Source organism: Panulirus ornatus, chromosome 3, assembly GCF_036320965.1.
Source record: "Panulirus ornatus isolate Po-2019 chromosome 3, ASM3632096v1, whole genome shotgun sequence".
NCBI lineage: Eukaryota > Metazoa > Arthropoda > Malacostraca > Decapoda > Palinuridae > Panulirus > Panulirus ornatus.
This window is the reverse complement of record NC_092226.1, coordinates 4,215,582-4,233,455: the sequence shown is the minus strand read 5'-3', so window position 1 is coordinate 4,233,455 and position 17,874 is coordinate 4,215,582.

Here is a 17,874-nt window from a genome sequence, read left to right as displayed (position 1 = left end):
ACAATGTTATATGGTTGCGAGGCGTGGGCTATAGATAGGGTTGTGCAGAGGAGGATGGATGTGTTGGAAATGAGATGTTTGAGGACAATATGTGTTGTGAGGTGGTTTGATCGAGTAAGTAATGAAAGGGTAAGAGAGATGTGTGGTGATAAAAAGTGTGTGGTTGAGAGAGCAGAAGAGGGTGTATTGAAATGGTTTGGTCACATGGAGAGAATGAGTGAGGAAAGATTGACAAAGAGGATATATGTGTCAGAGATGGAGGGAACGAGAAGTGGGAGACCAAATTGGAGGTGGAAAGATGGAGTGAAAAAGATTTTGTGTGATCGGGGCCTGAACATGCAGGAGGGTGAAAGGAGGGCAAGGAATAGAGTGAATTGGATCGATGTGGTATACCGGGGTTGACGTGCTGTCAGTGGATTGAATCAGGGCATGTGAAGCGTCTGGGGTAAACCATGGAAAGCTGTGTAGGTATGTATATTTGCGTGTGTGGACGTATGTATATACATGTGTATGGGGGTGGGTTGGGCCATTTCTTTCGTCTGTTTCCTTGCGCTACCTCGCAAACGCGGGAGACACGACAAAGCAAAAAAAAAAAAAAAAAATTATATATGTATATATATATATATATATATATATATATATATATATATATATATATATATATATACTTTTTTACGCTTTTAATATAAGAAACTCGTTGTCAGCCGTATTGAGTAGAACAGTACACACCATATGAAACACATTAGTTAAGAAAGCCGATAATAACATGAGTAAAACAATCATACAAGACACACCAGAAGATGGCAACAAATGTGATCAAGACAATATGTACATAGAACAGATGTTGAACACTGTATAACGAAGTGAGGCAGAGTGTAGACGAGATAAAAGCAGATTAATGTCGAAAATCATGGTTCGGTGAAGTCTGACCTGTAAATATAAAAAAGGCAACATGTTCGGGACAGCAGAAAATTGCAGGCACTTGAGAATCTAAAATGTATGTTGCGAGTTGTAACTTAACAACTAATCGCGGGTTGATATAAATAAATCCAACATACATACCTGGTTACGAGCGGTTTATGTCCTGTTTATATCTATCATTTCTCAAGCATTGTAGTTCCTTAAGACTGGCCGACACTCATTGCCTGAGAACGACTACATTTAAAATCATATAGATGACTGAAGACCGTCAGGAATAGTTTTTTTTGTCTCGTGGGGATTATTGTATTTAAATATATTTTGTAAAACATGTAAATAGTTACATACGAATCAATAATGATACATCTTAGAATCGTTGGTTACGTGTTACGAGTTATCTAAACAATGTCTTTGTGATTAATATCTATGGCCTTTTAAAGTAAATCAATTCTCTTGAAAATATGAGACCCTTATGCTGTTTCTGAACTGTAAACCTGGGGAACTTGGATATGAATAGACATACGTAATTTAGATTTCTTTCGTACGGAAGAGGTAGAGAGGAGTTAATCACTGAGGTAACTCTTGTAAATGTGACTTTACTGTGGACAGGAATACACGTTTCGTTATTCTGCAGTAATAATATCCAGAATGTAGTTTACATTGTCCAAATGGTTCTTATGGAATGTGTATTATTGTGACTGGTAGGAGCGGCAGAACATATATGAAATTTTTATTGTCACACTACAAGGTAGGATGCAGGGAATGGTGCCTCCCTACACTGGTGTTCCGTTCTTGCGTCTGGCCCAAGCTGGGGACACATCGCGCCCCAAGAGTCCGGTCAGAATTGTAATTTGGATTCGGTGTGCATGTGTTACCATTCAAAATAAACACAGTTGCAGAAGCAGCTGTCGTTGACGTCCGCGAAAAAAGTAAACATGTAAATATCACATGCATATTGTCGTCAGTACGTCAAGAAAACAATGACTACGAATATACAGTAGACCAAGCTTGGTGAACATCCATCAAATATTTCTCTACTAGAAAAAAAAAATCGTCACTGGAAATCCTTTCCATAAAAAGTGAGAGCTGAAGCCCCACTCTCCTCTTCCGTCGCCAATGATTGATGAATCAGGATAAAAGGAAGGAGATCAGCAGGTCCCGAAAACAAGTGTAACCAATACAGACTTTGCATGTAACAAATGTAGAATCATTCCATTACGACAGAGATATATGGCTAGGCTTTACAACACTAATGGTGCCTGTCTACCTCATACGAGGGACATGCTTGCTGGGTAAGGATCTCTTCTTAAGGCTAAAGGAAAAGGATGGTAAACCTTGGTAAACCACAAACAAATGATAAAGTATACGTCAGAACCGAGTGAGAAGAGTTGCTCGAAGCTGGACCATCAGGCGGGAAAGGGTCTGGCTTCTGTCGCTTATTGTATACGTAACGTATGGAAGTAATGCGGTCAGAATGGCACAGACGCCATAAAAAGGACCTGGCAGATGTTCTGGCTAAAGTTTTCAAGTTTCCTACACTCTCATTAGTCAGCTTCGTCCTTGATCGGTGAGCAAGGGTTGTCTGAAGTTGGTTGGTATTGCCATACGGTGTTCCTCCAGTGTTTTCCCCTCTAGCAACAAGGGCACCAGAGTGACAAGGAAGCATCAGGACGTCGAATGTCGTAACCGAAGCATTTGCCCAGCGGTCTGGGGTGAAGGTTGTCCCACTGTGGTGGGGGCCCTCAGGCTCAGGCAGAGAGTTGGCGGGAAGAGGATCGACTGGAGGGCCCAGAGGAGGAGTCAGTTCAGCAGTGGAAAAAAAAAAAAAGAATAGAGCAGCAGCACAAGAAGATTCCGGAGTCGGCAACATAGCAGGAGGAGAAATATCTTGGACAGGACCTGGCACGGGTTGTGATGGATCCCATGGGATAATACTCTGGCAGAGGGAAGAACGTCGTGAGGGCGGACCGTACCGGCAGAGGTAACCGAGACCAGGGAAATGGATAATGATGGCCTAGAGTTCGAATACGCGGTACAACCTCGGCAGTAGAGGTGTCGGTGTGTGTGTGTGTGTGTCCTTCAGGCGGTCAGTATACATGATTTCAGTCTTCCATGCCGTATGCTGGTGAAGTGCTTGGAAGTCTGTGTAACCAACTGCTTGCTTATAAGGATCTTCACGCCGCTGCTGCTGTAAAGGTCGTTAGACTGCGTCACCACGAAGATATGGTTTGTGTTGTGCAGATCTTGAGGAACATGCATGGACCATATGGATGGGAGTGGCTGAGCTGATATACGAGTACAGTCGCAGTCTTCCTTCATATAGTTATGTGAACATGTGATTGCTATTTGTCTTCCGAAGAGAGTTTAAACTCGCGTTGCTCCGTCTCTTAACCTTTATATATATATATATATATATATATATATATATATATATATATATATATATATATATATATATATATATATATATATATATAATTATTATTATTTTGCTTTGTCGCTGCCTCCCGCGTTAGCGAGGAGCGCAAGGAAACAGACGAAAGAATGGCCCAACCCACCCACATACACATGTATATACATACACGTCCACACACGCAAATATACATACCTATACATCTCAATGTACACATATGTATACACACAGACATATACATATATACACATGTACATAATTCATAGTGTCTGCCCTTATTTATTCCCATCGCCACCTCGCCACACATAGAATAACAACCACCTCCCCCCTCATGTGTGCGAGGTAGCGCTAGGAAAAGACAACAAAGGCACCACTCGTTCACACAGTCTCTAGCTGTCATGTAATAATGCACCGAAACCACAGCTCCCTTTCCACATCCAGGCCCCACAGAACTTTCCATGGTTTACCCCAGACGCTTCACATGCCCTGGTTCAATCCATTGACAGCACGCCGACCCGGTATACCACATCGTTCCAATTCACTCTATTCCTTGCACGCCTTTCACCCTCCTGTATGTTCAGGCCACGATCACTCAAAATCTTTTTCACTCCATCTTTCCACCTCCAATTTGGTCTCCCACTTCTCCTCGTTCCCTCCACCTCTGACTCATATATCCTTTTGGTCAATCTTTCCTCACTCATTCTCTCCATGTGACCAAACCATTTCAAAACACCCTCTTCTGCTCTCTCATCTACACTCTTTTTATTTCCACACATCTCTCTTACCCTTACAATACTTACACGATCAAACCACCTCACACCACATATTGTCCTAAAACATCTCATTTCCAGCACATCCACCTTCCTGCGCACAACTCTATCCATAGCCCACGTCTCGCAACCATACAACATTGTTGGAACCACTATTCCTTCAAACATACCCATTTTTGCTTTCCGAGATAATGTTCTCGACTTCCACACATTCTTCAAGGCTCCCAGAATTTTCGCCCCCTCCCCCACCCTATGATTCACTTCCGCTTCCATGGTTCCATCCGCTGCCAGATCCCCTCCCAGATATCTAAAACACTTTACTTCCTCCAGTTTTTCTCCATTCAAACTTACCTCCCAATTGACTTGACCCTCAAGCCTACTGTACCTAATAACCTTGCTCTTATTCACATTTACTCTTAACTTTCTTCTTTCACACACTTTACCAAACTCAGTCACCAGCTTCTGCAGTTTCTCACATGAATCAGCCACCAGCGCTGCATCATCAGCGAACAACAACTGACTCACTTCCCAAACTCTCTCATCCCCAACAGACTTCATACTTGCCCCTCTTTCCAAAACTCTTGCATTTACCTCCCTAACAACCCCATCTATAAACAAATTAAACAACCATGGAGACATCACACACCTCTGCCGCAAACCTGCATTCACTGAGAACCAATCACTTTCCTCTCTTCCTACACGTACACATGCCTTACATCATCGATAAAAACTTTTCACTGTTTCTAACAACTTGCCTCCCACACCACATATTCTTAGTACCTTCCACAGAGCATCTCTATCTACTCTATCATATGCCTTCTCCAGATCCATAAATGCTACATACAAATCCATTTGCTTTTCTAAGTATTTCTCACATACATTCTTCAAAGCAAACACCTGATCCACACATCCTCTACCGCTTCTAAAACCACACTGCTCTTCCCCAATCTGATGCTCTGTACATGCCTTCACCCTATCAATCAATACCCTCCCATACAATTTACCAGGAATACTCAAACTTATGCCTCTTTAATTTGAGCACTCGCTCTTATCCCCTTTGCCTTTGTACAATGGCACTATGCAAGCATTCTGACAATCCTCAGGCACCTCACTATCAATCATACATACATTAACTAACCTTAACAACCAGTCAGCAATACAGTCACCCCCTTTTTTAATAAATTCCACTGCAATACCATCCAAACCTGCTGCCTTGCCGGTTTTCATCTTCCGCAAAGCTTTTACTACCTCTTCTCTGTTTACCAAATCATTTTCCCTAACCCTCTCACTTTGCGCACCACCTCGACCAAAACACCCTATATCTGCCACTCTATCATCAAACACATTCAACAAACCTTCAAAATACTCACTCCATCTCCTTCTCACATCACCACTACTTGTTATCACCTCCCCATTAGCCCATATATATATATATATATATATATATATATATATATATATATATATATATATATATATATATATATATTTTTTTTTTTTTTTTCATACTATTCGCTATTTCCCGCGATAGCGAGGTAGCGTTAAGAACAGAGGACTGGGCCTTAGAGGGAATATCCTCACCTGGATCTCTTCTCTGTTCCTTCTTTTGGAAAATTAAAAAAAAAAAAAAAAACGAGGGGGGAGGATTTCCAGCCCCCCGCTCCCTTCCCTTTTAGTCGCCTTCTACGACACGCAGGGAATACGTGGGAAGTATTCTTTCTCCCCTATCCCCAGGGAATATATATATATATATATATATATATATATATATATATATATATATATATATATATTTTTTTTTTTTTTTTTTTTTTGCTTTGTCGCTGTCTCCCGCGTTTGCGAGGTAGCGCAAGGAAACAGACGAAAGAAATGGCCCAACCCACCCCCATACACATGTATATACATACGTCCACACACGCAAATATACATACCTACACAGCTTTCCATGGTTTACCCCAGACGCTCAGATGCCCTGATTCAATCCACTGACAGCACGTCAACCCCGGTATACCACAGCGATCCAATTCACTCTATTCCTTGCCCTCCTTTCACCCTCCTGCATGTTCAGGCCCCGATCACACAAAATCTTTTTCACTCCATCTTTCCACCTCCAATTTGGTCTCCCACTTCTCCTCGCTCCCTCCACCTCCGACACATATATCCTCTTGGTCAATCTTTCCTCACTCATTCTCTCCATGTGACCAAATCATTTCAAAACACCCTCTTCTGCTCTCTCAACCACGCTCTTTTTATTTCCACACATCTCTCTTACCCTTATGTTACTTACTCGATCAAACCACCTCACACCACACATTGTCCTCAAACATCTCATTTCCAGCACATCCATCCTCCTGCGCACAACTCTATTCATAGCCCACGCCTCGCAACCATACAACATTGTTGGAACCACTATTCCTTCAAACATACCCATTTTTGCTTTCCGAGATAATGTTCTTGACTTCCACACATTCTTCAAGGCTCCCAGGATTTTCGCCCCCTCCCCCACCCTATGATCCACTTCCGCTTCCATGGTTCCATCCGCTGCCAGATCCACTCCCAGATATCTAAAACACTTTACTTCCTCCAGTTTTTCTCCATTCAAACTTACCTCCCAATTGACTTGACCCTCAACCCTACTGTACCTAATTACCTTGCTCTTATTCACATTTACTCTAAACTTTCTTCTTCCACACACTTTACCAAACTCAGTCACCAGCTTCTGCAGTTTCTCACATGAATCAGCCACCAGCGCTGTATCATCAGTGAACAACAACTGACTCACTTCCCAAGCTCTCTCATCCCCAACAGACTTCATACTTCATATATATATATATATATATATATATATATATATATATATATATATATATATATATATATATATATATATATTTTCTTTTCTTTCAAACTATTCGCCATTTCCCGCATTAGCGAGGTAGCGTTAAGAACAGAGGACTGGGCCTTTGAGGGAATACCCTCACCTGGCCCAACTCTCTGTTCCTTCTTTTGGAAAATTAAAAAAAAACCGAGAGGGGAGGATTTCCAGCCCCCCGCTCCCTCCCCTTTTAGTCGCCTTCTACGACACGCAGGGAATACGTGGGAAGTACTCTTAATCCCCTATCCCCAGGGATAATATATATATATATATATATATATATATATATATATATATATATATATATATATATATATATATATATGTATGTATTTCAACTTTCTAAAATGGGAAACAGAAGGAGTCACGTGGGGAGTGCTCATCCTCCTCGTAGGCTCAGATTGGGGTGTCTAAATGTGTGTGGATGTAACCAAGATGTGAAAAAATGAGAGATAGGTAGTATGTTTGAGGAAAGGAACCTGGATCTTTTGGCTCTGAGTGAAACGAAGCTCAAGGGTAAAGGGGAAGAGTGGTTTGGGAATGTCTTAGAAGTAAAGTCAGGGGTTAGTGAGAGGACAAGAGCAAGGGAAGGAGTAGCACTACTCCTGAAACAGGAGTTGTGGTAGTATGTGAAAGAATGTAAGAAAGTAAATTCTAGATTAGTATGGGTAAAACTGAAAGTTGATGGAGAGAAATGGGTGATTATTGGTGCATATGCACCTGGGCATGAGTAGAAAGATCATGAGAGGCAAGTGTTTTGGGAGCAGCTGAATGAGTGTGTTAGTGGTTTTGATGCAAAAGACCGGGTTATAGTGATGGGTGATTTGAATGCAAAGGTGAGTAATGTGGCAGTTGAGGGAATAATTGGTATACATGGGGTGTTCAGTGTTGTAAATGGAAATGGTGAAGAGCTTGTAGATTTATGTGCTGAAAAAGGACTGGTGATTGGGAATACCTGGTTTAAAAAGCAAGATATACATAAGTATACACATGTAAGTAGGAGAGATGGCCAGAGAGCGTTATTGGATTACGTGTTAATTGACAGGCGAGCGAAAGAGAGACTTTTGGATGTTAATGTGCTGAGAGGTGCAACTGGAGGGATGTCTGATCATTATCTTGTGGAGGCGAAGGTGAAGATTTGTGTGGATTTTCAGAAAAGAAGAGAGAATGATGGGGTGAAGAGGGTGGTGAAAGTAAGTGAGCTTGGGAAGGAGACTTTTGTGAGGAAGTACCAGGAGAGACTGAGTACAGATGGAAAAAGGTGAGAACAAAGGAGGTAAGGGGAGTCGAGGAGGAATGGGATGTATTTAGGGAAGCAGAGATGGCTTGCGCAAAAGATGCTAGTGGCATGAGAAGAGCGGGAGGTGGGTTGATTAGAAAGGGTAGCGAGTGGTGGGATGAAGATTATTAGTGAAAGAGATGAAAGAGGCATTTGGACGATTTTTGCACGGAAAAAATGCAAATGAGTGGGAGATGTATAAAAGAAAGAGACAGGTCAAGAGAAAGGTGCAAGAGGTGAAAAAGAGGGCATATATATATATATATATATATATATATATATATATATATATATATATATATATATATATATATATATATATTCTCCCTGGGGATAGGAAAGAGTACTTCCCACGTATTCCCTGTGCTGGAAATCCTCCCCTCTCGTTTTTAATTTTCCAAAAGAAGGAACAGAGAAGGGGGACAAGTGAGGATATTCCTCAAAGGCTTCAGTTCTCTGTTCTTAACGCTACCTCGTGAACGTGGGAAATGCCGATTAGTATGAAAGAAAAAAAAAAAAAAAAAAATATATATATATATATATATATATATATATATATATATATATATATATATATATAGGAAAGGATCACAATTTTGCGCGTGATCATGTATATTCCTATGAGTCCACGGGGAAAATGAAACATGATAAGTTCCCAAGTGCACTTTCATGCAATAATCACATCATCAGGGGAGACACAAGAGAGAAATATAACAGTCAGTTGATATACAAAGAAGAGACATTGCTAGGATACCATTGGGTAAACATGCGATTGTCCAAGACAGACAACGAGCGTATCATAAACTTATTATGCAGAAAAGGTGAATTGTTTACACATTTTATCAACAATATAGTTATCTAATTTGAAACAGACCATCACTAATATTAAGATTATAATTCTTTGTGTATTTGATGATAGGAGATTCAATGATATTTCTCATGGTACTGGAGTTGAGTTAATAACTGGCATTACTCCAGGCAGTCCAATGATCATAGTTTTTAACGTAATTAAACAAGGCATTTCATTCTTGTCTTGTTCTTATACTATATTTATGTTGCTCAAGTCTAACAGAAAGATCCTTACCAGTCTGCCCAACATAAAACTTATAACAATTTCTACATGGCACTTTATAGAAGCACCCAGAAGAATTTTCTGGTGAGTTCCTGATTACAATATTCTTTATAGTATTATTGTTGCTGAAGGCAACTTTTACATTTGAGGATTTAAGCAACATGGGAAGTAAAGTAAAATTATCATTAAAACACCAGAAAATTCTCTTGGGTGCATCTATAAAGTGCCATGTAGAAATTGATAAGTTTTATGTTGGGCAGACTGGTAAGGATCTTTCTGTTAGACTTAAGCAACATAAATATAGTATAAGAACAGCTTGGAAAGGAGACTTGTGTGAGGAAGTACCAGGACAGACTGAGTGCAGAATGGAAAAAGGTGAAAGCAAAAGACGTAAGGGGAGTGGAGCAGGAAAGGGATGGCTTGCGCAAAAGATGCTTGTGGCATGAGAAGCGTGGGAGGTGGGCAGATTAGAAAGGGAAGTGAGTGGTGGGATGAAGAAGTAAGATTATTAGTAAAAGAGAAGAGAGAGGCATTTGGAAGATTTTTGCAGGGAAATAGTGCAAATGACTGGGAGATGTATAAAAGAAAGAGGCAGGAGGTCAAGAAAAAGGTGCAAGAGGTGAAAAAGAGGGCATATGAGAGTTGGGGTGAGAGAGCATCATTAAATTTTAGGGAGAATAAGATGTTTTGGAAGGAGGTAAATAAAGTGTGTAAGACAAGAGAACAAATGGGAACATCAGTGAAGGGGACTAATGGGGAGGTAATAACAAGTAGTAGTGATGTGAGAAGGAGATGAAGTGAGTATTTTGATGTTTTGTTAAATGTATTAGATGATAGAGTAGCAGATATAGGGTGTTTTGGTCGAGGTGGTGTGCTAAGTGAGAGGGTCAGGGAGAATGATTTGGTAAACAGAGAAGAGGTAGTGAAAGCTTTGCGGAAGATGAAAGCCGGCAAGGCGGCAGGTTTGGATGGCATTGCAGTGAAATTTATTAAAAAAAAATGGGGTGACTGTGTTGTTGACTGGTTGGTGAGGGTATTCAATGTGTGTATGGTTCATGGTGAAGTGCCTGAGGATTGGCGGACTGCATGCATAGTGCCATTGTAAAAAGGCAAAGGGGATAAAGGTGTGTTAAAATTACAGAGGTATAAGTTTGTTGAGTATTCCTGGGAAATCATATTGGAGGGTATTGATTGAGAGGGTGAAGGCATGTACAGAGCATCAGACTGGGGAAGAGCAGTGTGGTTTCAGAAGTGGTAGAGGATGTGTGGATCAGGTGTTTGCTTTGAAGAAAGTATGAGAAATACTTAGAAAAACAAATGTATTTGTATGTAGCATTTATGAATCTGGAGAAGGCACATGATACAGTTGATAGAGATGCTCTGTGGAAGGTATTAAGAGTATATGGTGTGGGAGGCAAGTTGCTAGAAGCAGTGAAAATCTTTTATCGAGGATGTAAGGCATGTGTACGAGTAGGAAGAGAGGAAAGTGATTGGTTCTCAGTGAATGTCAGTTTGCAGCAGGGGTGCATGATGTCTCCATGGTGGTTTAATTTGTTTATGGATGGGGTTGTTAGGGAGTTGAATGCAAGAGTGTTGGAGAGAGGGGCAAGTATGCAGTCTGTTGTGGATGAGAGGGCTTGCGAAGTGAGTCAGTTGTTGTTTGCTGGTAGCTGATTCGGTTGAGAAACTGCAGAAGCTGGTGACTGAGTTTGGTAAAGTGTGTGAAAGAATGGATTATGGTGAAGTGCCTGAGGATTGGTGGAATGCATGCATAGTGCCATTGTACAAAGGCAAAGGGGATAAATGTGAGTGTTCAAATTACGGAGGTATACCTTTGTTGAGTATTCACGGGAAATTATGTGGGAGGGTATTGATTGAAAAGGTAAAGGCATGTACAGAGCATCAAATTGGGGAAGAGCAGTGTGGTTTCACAAGTGGTAGAGGATGTGTATGTGAGAAATACTTAGAAAAATAGATGGATCTGTATGTAGCATTTATGGATCTGGAGAAGGCATATGATAAAGTTAATAGGGATGCTCTGTGGAAGGTATTAAGAGTATATGGTGTGGAAAGTAAGTTGCTAGAAGCAGTGAAAAGTTTTTTATAGAGGATGTAAAGCGTGTGTACGAGTAGGGAGAGGGGAAAGTAATTGGTCCCCAGAGAATATCGGTTTGCGGCAGTGGTGCGTAATGTCTCCATGGATGTTTAATTTGTTTATGGATGGGGTTGTTAGGTTGGTGAATGCAAGGATTTTGGAGAGAGGGGCAAGTATGCAATCTGTTGTGGATGAGAGGGCATGGGAAGTAAGTCAGTTGTTGTTCGCTGATGATGATACAACGTTGGTGGCTGATTTGGGTGAGAAACTGCAGAAGTTGGTGGCTGAGTTTGGTAAAGTGTGTGAAAGTAGAAAGCTGAGAGTAAATGTGAATAAGAGCAAGGCTATAAGGTTCAGTAGGGTTGAGGAACAAGTTGATCGGGAGGTAATCTGAATGGAGAAAAACTGAAGGAGGTGAAGTGTTTTAGATATCTTGGAGTGGATATAGCAGCGGATGGAACCATGGAAGTGGAAGTGAGTCACAAGGTGGGGTGGGGGAGGTTCTGGGAGCGATGAAGAAGGTGTGGAAGGTGAGAACGTTATCTCAAAGAGCAAAAATGGGTATGTTTGAATGAATAGTGGTTCCAACAATGTTATATGGTTGTGAGGCATGGGCTATAGATAGGGTTGTGCGGAGGAGGGTGGATGTGTTGGAAATGAGATGTTTGAGGACAATATGGTTTACCCCAGACGATTCACATGCCTTGATTCAATCCACTGACAGCACGTCAACCCAGTATACCACATCGATCCAATTCTCTCTATTCCTTGCCCTCCTTTCACCCTCCTGCATGTTCAGGCCCCGATCACACAAAATCTTTTTCACTCCATCTTTCCACCTCCAATTTGGTCTCCCACTTCTCCTCGTTCCCTCCACCTCCGACACATATATCCTCTTGGTCAATCTTTCCTCACTCATTCTCTCCATGTGCCCAAACCATTTCAAAACACCCTCTTCTGCTCTCTCAACCACGCTCTTTTTATTTCCACACCTCTCTCTTACCCTTACGTTACTTACTCGATCAAACCACCTCACACCACACATTGTCCTCAAACATCTCATTTCCAGCACATCCATCCTCCTGCGCACAACTCTATCCATAGCCCACGCCTCACAACCATACGACATTGTTGGAACCACTATTCCTTCAAACATACCCATTTTTGCTTTCCGAGATAATGTTCTCGACTTCCACACATTCTTCAAGGCTCCCAGAATTTTCGCCCCCTCCCCCACCCTACGATCCACTTCCGCTTCCATGGTTCCATCCGCTGCCAGATCCACTCCCAGATATCTAAAACACTTTACTTCCTCCAGTTTTTCTCCATTCAAACTTACCTCCCAATTGACTTGACCCTCAAGCCTACTGTACCTAATAACCTTGCTCTTATTCACATTTACTCTTAACTTTCTTCTTTCACACACTTTACCAAACTCAGTCACCAGCTTCTGCAGTTTCTCACATGAATCAGCCACCAGCGCTGTATCATCAGCGAACAACAACTGACTCACTTCCCAAGCTCTCTCATCCACAACAGACTTCATACTTTCATATTATCTTTTTATATATATATTATATATATATATATATATATTATATATATATATTATATATATTATATATATATATATATTTCTTTTCTTTCAAACTATTCGCCATTTCCGCATTAGCGAGGTAGCGTTAAGAACAGAGGACTGGGCCTTTGAGGGAATACCCTCACCTGGCCCAACTCTATTCCTTCTTTTGGAAAATTAAAAAAAAACCGAGAGGGGAGGATTTCCAGCCCCCCGCTCCCTCCCCTTTTAGTCGCCTTCTACGACACGCAGGGAATACGTGGAAGTACTCTTAATCCCCTATGTATTTCAACTTTCTAAAATGGGAAACAGAATGGCGTAACGTGGGGAGGCTCATCCTACTCGTAGGCCTCGATTGGGGGTGCTAAATGTGTGTTGATGTAACCAAGAGGTTGAAAAAATGAGAGTAGGTAGTATGTTTGAGGAAAGGAACCTGGATCTTTTGGCTCTGAGTGAAACGAAGCTCAAGGGTAAAGGGGAAGAGTGGTTTTGGGAATGTCTTAGAAGTAAAGTCAGGGGTTAGTGAAGGACAGAGCAAGGGAAGGAGTAGCACTACTCCTGAAACAGGAGTTGTGGTAGTATGTGAAAGAATGTAAGAAAGTAAATTCTAGATTAGTATGGGTATAAACTGAAAGTTGATGGAGAGAAATGGGTGATTATTGGTGCATATGCACCTGGGCATGAGTAGAAAGATCATGAGAGGCAAGTGTTTTGGGAGCAGCTGAATGAGTGTGTTAGTGGTTTTGATGCAAAAGACCCCTGGGTTATAGTGATGGGTGATTTGAATGCCAAAGGTGTAGATGTGTGCAGTTGAGGGAATAATTGGTATACATGGGGTGTCAGTGTTGTAAATGGAAATGGTGAAGAGCTTGTAGATTTATGTGCTGAACAAGGACTGGTGATTGGGAATACCTGGTTTAAAAAGCAAGAAATATACATAAGTATACACATGTAAGTAGGAGAGATGGCCAGAGAGCGTTATTGGATTACGTGTTAATTGACAGCGGCAGGAGCGATAAGAGAAGACTTTTGGTTTGTTAAATGTGCTGAGAGGTGCAACTGGAGGGATGTGCTGATCATTATCTTGTGGAGGCGAAGGTGAAGATTTGTGTGGATTTTCAGAAAAGAAGAGAGAATGATGGGGTGAAGAGGGTGGTGAAAGTAAGTAAGTGAGCTTGGGAAGGAGACTTTTGTGAGGAAGTACCAGGAGAGACTGAGTACAGATGGAAAAAGGTGAGAACAAAGGAGGTAAGGGGAGTCGAGGGAGGAATGGGATGTATTTAGGGAAGCAGAGATGGCTTGCGCAAAAGATGCTAGTGGCATGAGAAGAGCGGGAGGTGGGTTGATTAGAAAGGGTAGCGAGTGGTGGGATGAAGATTATTAGTGAAAGAGATGAAAGAGGCATTTGGAGATTTTTGCACGGAAAAAATGCAAATGAGTGGGAGATGTATAAAAGAAGAGACAGATCATGAGAAGGTGCAAGAGGTGAAAAAGAGGCATATATATATATATATTATATATATATATAATATATATATATATAATATATATATATATATAATATATATATTATTCTCCCTGGGGATGAAAGAGTACTTCCCACGTATTCCCTGTGCTGGAAATCCTCCCCTCTCGTTTTTAATTTTCCAAAAGAAGGAACAGAGTATTTAGTTATAGGGGGAAAGTGAGGATATTCCTCAAAGGCTTCAGTTCTCTGTTCTTAACGCTACCTCGTGAACGTGGGAAATGCCGATTAGTATGAAAGAAAAAAAAAAAAAAAAAAAAATATATATATATATATATCTATATATATATATATATATATATATATATATATATATTATAGGAAAGGATCACAATTTTGCGCGTGATCATGTTATATTCCTATGAGTCCACGGGGGAAGAGAAAATGAAACATGATAAGTTCCCACGTGACTTACATGCATTAATCACATCATCGGGGGAGACACAAGAGATAAATATAACGTTCAGTTGATATACAAAGAAGAGACATTGCTAGGATACATTGGTAAACATGCGATTGTCCAAGACAGACAACGAGGTATTCATAAACTTATTATGCAGAAAAGGTGAATTGTTTACAATTTTATCAACATTATAGTTACTAAATTTGAAACAGACCATTCACTAATATTACGATTATAATTCTTTGTGTATTTGATGATAGGAGATTCAATGATATTTCTCATGGTACTGGAGTTGAGTTAATAACTGGCATTACTCCAGGCAGTCAATGCTCATAGTTTTTAACGTAATAAACAAGCATTTCATTCTTGTCTTGTTCTTTATACTGATATTTATGTTGTCAAGGCTAACAGGAAAAGATCTTCCTTACCAGTCTGCCCAACATAAAACTTATCAATTTCTACATGGCACTATAATAGATGCACCCAAGAGAATTTTCTGGTGTTTTAATGATAATTTTACTTTACTTCCCATGTTGCTTAAATCCTCAAATGTAAAATTGCCTTCAGCAACAATAATACTATAAAGAATATTGTAATCAGGAACTCACCAGAAAATTCTTCTGGGTGCTTCTATAAAGTGCCATGTAGAAATAGTATAAGTATTATGTTGGGCAGACTTGTAAGATCTTCTGTTAGACTTAAGCAACATAAATATAGTATAAGAACAGCTTGGAAGGAGACTTTTGTGAGGAAGTACCAGGACAGACTGAGTGCAGAATGGAAAAAGGTGAAAGCAAAAGACGTAAGGGGAGTGGAGCAGGAAAGGGATGGCTTGCGCAAAAGATGCTTGTGGCATGAGAAGCGTGGGAGGTGGGCAGCAGATTAGAGAAAGGGATTCATAAGTGAGGTGGGGAATGAAGAAGTAGATTATTAGTAAAAAGAGAAGAGAGAGGCATTGGAAGATTTGATTTTTTGCCAGGGGGAAATCGTGCAAAATGGACTGGGAGATGTGTATATATCGAAAGAGGCAGGAGGTCAAGAAAAAGGGGCAAGAGGTGAAAAAGAGGGCATATGAGAGTTGGGGTGAGAGAGCATCATTAAATTTTAGGGAGAATAAGATGTTTTGGAGGAGGTAAATAAAGTGTGTAAGACAAGAGAACAAATGGGAACATCAGTGAAGGGGACTAATGGGGAGGTAATAACAAGTAGTAGTGATGTGAGAAGGAGATGAAGTGAGTATTTTGATGTTTTTGTTAAATGTATTAGATGATAGAGTAGCAATATAGGGTGTTTTGGTCGAGTTGGCCTATGCTAAGTGAGAGGGTCAGGGAGAATGATTTGGTAAACAGAGAAGAGGTAGTGAAAGCTTTGCGGAAGATGAAAGCCGGCAAGGCGGCAGGTTTGGATGGCATTGCAGGTGAAATTTATTAAAAAAAAATGGGGTGACTGTGTTGTTGACTGGTTGAGTAGGGTATTCAATGTGTGTATGGTTCTGGTGAAGGCCTGAGGATAGGGGGAATGCTGCTAGTGCCATTGTAAAAAGGCAAAGGGGATAAAGGTGTGTTAAAATTACAGAGGTATAAGTTTGTTGAGTATTCCTGGGAAATCATATTGGAGGGTATTGATTGAGAGGGTGAAGGCATGTACAGAGCATCAGACTGGGGAAGAGCAGTGTGGTTTCAGAAGTGGTAGAGGATGTGTGGATCAGGTGTTTGCTTTGAAGAAAGTATGAGAAATACTTAGAAAAACAAATGTATTTGTATGTAGCATTTATGAATCTGGAGAAGGCACATGATACAGTTGATAGAGATGCTCTGTGGAAGGTATTAAGAGTATATGGTGTGGGAGGCAAGTTGCTAGAAGCAGTGAAAATCTTTTATCGAGGATTGCGTAAGGCATGTGTACGAGTAGGAAGAGAGGAAAGTGATTGGTTCTCAGTGAATGTCAGTTTGCAGCAGGGTGCATGATGTCTCCATGGTGGTTTAATTTGTTTATGGATGGGGGTTGTTAGGGAGTTGAATGCAAGAGTGTTGGAGAGAGGGGCAAGTATGCAGTCTGTTGTGGATGAGAGGGCTTGCGAAGTGAGTCAGTTGTTGTTTGCTGGTAGCTGATTCGGTTGAGAAACTGCAGAAGCTGGTGACTGAGTTTGGTAAAGTGTGTGAAAGAATGGAATTATTGGTGAAGTGCCTGAGGATTGGTGAATGCATGCATAGTGCCATTGTACAAAGGCAAAGGGGATAATGTGAGTGTTCAAATTACGGAGGTATACTTTGTTGAGTATTCACGGGAAATTAATGTGGGAGGGTATTGATTGAAAAGGTAAAGGCATGTACAGAGCATCAAATTGGGAAGAGCAGTGTGGTTTCAGAAGTGGTAGAGGATGTGTATGTGAGAAATACTTAGAAAAATAGATGGATCTGTATGTAGCATTTATGGATCTGGAGAAGGCATATGATAAAGGTTTACTGGGATGCTCTGTGGAAGGTATTAAGAGTATATGGTGTGGGAGGCAAGTTGCTAGAAGCAGTGAAAAGTTTTTTATAGAGGATGTAAAGCGTGTGTACGAGTAGGGAGAGGGGAAAGTAATTGGTCCCCAGAGAATATCGGTTTTGCGGCAGTGGTGCGTAATGTCTCCATGGATGTTTAATTTGTTTATGGATGGGGGTTGTTAGGGAGTTGAATGCAAGAGTGTTGGAGAGAGGGGCAAGTATGCAATCTGTTGTGGATGAGAGGGCATGGGAAGTAAGTAGTTGTTGTTCGCTGATGATGATACAACGTTGGTGGCTGATTTGGGTGAGAAGAAAACTGCCAGAAGTTGGTGGTCTGAGTTTGGTAAAGTGTGTGAAGAAAGTAGAAAGCTGAGAGTAAATGTGAATAAGAGCAAGGCTATAAGGTTCAGTAGGGTTGAGGAACAAGTTGATGGGATGTAATCTTGAATGGAGGAAATC